Raw genomic sequence first — 2,608 nt, forward strand, 5'->3', positions numbered from 1 at the left:
TACCAATTTCTCAAAAAATACTCTAAAACCAGCTTTATCAGGGCTGGTCTATCATGGGCAGGAGCCTACCTCTGTTTTTTGGCCAAAGGAAGGTGCCTGGACAATAAGAAGGCAAGAATATAGTGATAATATCCTGATGCTGTCCCTGCAGCTTGTAGGGTGGTTACTGCCAAGTCAGAGATTATAGACTTCTATTAACGTTTAGGCTATTTTACGATGCAATCTCTTCTGTTCCAAATGCTGTGTACATCAAAGTCAGCTCCTCTCCAAGAAGTCTCTATGTTACAAAGGCAAGGGCCTAAGTAGGAAAATGTAGGTACATGGACGGTACCTTCATTACCAGGACACCCCTAGCAAGTCTTTCGTAAAATCAATCAAAATCCACAAACACCTCACGAGCCAGAGATGAACTTTAGGTAAGGCTCTTACTCCTATGTTCCTAAAGTTGGCATAAAAAAGAAAAAACAACTGCAGAAGAAAACAACTTGGAAGGAGTCATTTGTCCATGAGCTCAGCTTAGAAGGGTGGTTGAAATTTGTATGAAAGTAAGATGTCCCTGGCTGGTACCTTAGGCACAAGATGAGATCAAAAGACAATCCCCGTTTTATCGATTGGTGGAAAATGGGGAGAAAATAACAACATTTAGTGACAATCCCATGTTAGACCTTAATTAAAGGGACTTCCAGCACAGCCAGGAGTTTTGATCAGAGCTAGTCCCACCTTGCGGTATGGACAACTACAGGACATTTATTAGTGCAGCCTTTTTCAGGAATGGATCCTTACTTGGAATAGATCCCTTGTTCCTCTGCACTAGGGGGACTGTCAAGTATAAAACTTGATAATTGAATGCATCGTTCGGAAAAAACTCTGAAAGAACTGAGCTCCTCAGGTTTGTGCCAAGGGCTTAGAGCAGAGCATTCATGGCTTTCCTTGTTATCGTTTCTAGCCAAGTCACTGGAAACCCAACCTGTATGTTTTCTAGCAGAAAACATGAGGACCAAATCAATTTTACGAGGGGTGAAAAGACATTAATAACACAATGTTTATTGTGTGGAACAGGAGGCTTCCAAACTCCATTGACCAAGCCTTAGAAGGGCAAAGATTAAGTTTAGCTTTCACCTTGAAAAGCAACAGCCAGCATTGATGGACCAGTTCCATAGCTCATAGACCAGACCCAGCCCAACAGACAACAGGTTAAACCCTTTAGTTGTTACTAAAAGGGGTCACATGAACTTTACAGCCATGTGTGCTATTTCTGGAGAACTTTGCACCTCTGGTAGTGGAAGGCTGGGTGCTCTGACAGGAGCTGGAAGGATTTCCTCAGCTGAGGATCAGGGATGAAATCCAGCTCTTTGTGAGAGGCCTGTATCTAGTGGAGCCCCTCAAGGGTCAGTATTGGGGTCAGTATTATTCAATATATTCATCAATTATTTGGACGAGGGAATAGAGTGACTGTCAGCAAGTCACAAGTTTGCTGGTGTAACCAAGCTGGGAGAGTTGCGCGGGGAGAAATGTATTGAGATAGAACAATGGTAAGTGTAGAGTCTTGTATCTGGGCAGGAACAACCCCAGGTTCCAGTATAAGTTGGGGAACGACCTGTTGGAGAGCAGTGTAGGGGAAAGGGACCTGGGGGTTCTCGGGACAGCAGGGTGACCATGAGCCAGCACTGGGCCCTTGTGGCCACGAAGGCCAATGGTACCTGGGGTGGATGAGAAGGGGGATGGTCAGCAGGTCAGAGAGGTTCTCCTGCCCCTCTACTCTGCCCTGGGGAGACCACACCTGGAATATTGTGTCCAGTTGTGGCCCCTCAGTTCCAGCAGGACAGGGAACTGCTGGAGAGAGTCCAGCGCAGCCACCAAGATGCTGAAGGGAGTGGAGCATCTCCCGTGTGAGGAAAGGCTGAGGGAGCTGGGGCTCTGGAGCTGGACAAGAGGAGACTGAGGGGTGACTCATTCATGGGGATCAATATCTAAAGGGTGAGTGTCAGGAGGATGGAGCCAGGCTCTTCTCGGTGACAACCAGTGACAGGACAAGGGGCAATGGGTGCAAACTGGGACACAGGAGGTTCCACTGAAAGATGAGAAGGAACTTCTTCCTGGTGAGGGTGGCAGGGCCTGGCCCAGGCTGCCCAGGGAGGTTGTGGAGTCTCCTTCTCTGCAGACATTCCAACCCACCTGGACACCTTCCTGTGTAACCTCATCTGGGTGTTCCTGCTCCATGGGGGGATTGCACTGGACGAGCTTTCCAGGTCCCTTCCAGTCCCTGACAGTCTGTGATTCTGTGATAGGCATCACCAAAACCCACAGTAATTTGCTGAAAGCAGCAATAGGGTATGAACTTTCTTTGCTCAGTAAAGGAGGGCCAGACATGTAGGCTGCCATAGCTCCTTTTACACTGACAGCCAAAAACCCAACCTACAACCATGAAGATTTGCTTAGCTTACCATAGGTGTCCCATGCAGGGACAACACAGATTAACATGGATCCACTTCTGGACAGACAGACCAGTTTTCTCCCCATAAAAGCCAATGTACAGCTGCAATCGCACAGAACTGTTGTAACAAACCCAGCCACCTACCACAACAACACCAAAGAGACCACAGAAAAC

The sequence above is a fragment of the Streptopelia decaocto genome, assembly GCF_964273445.1.
Source record: "Streptopelia decaocto genome assembly, chromosome: 1".
NCBI classification, from domain to species: Eukaryota; Metazoa; Chordata; class Aves; order Columbiformes; family Columbidae; genus Streptopelia; species Streptopelia decaocto.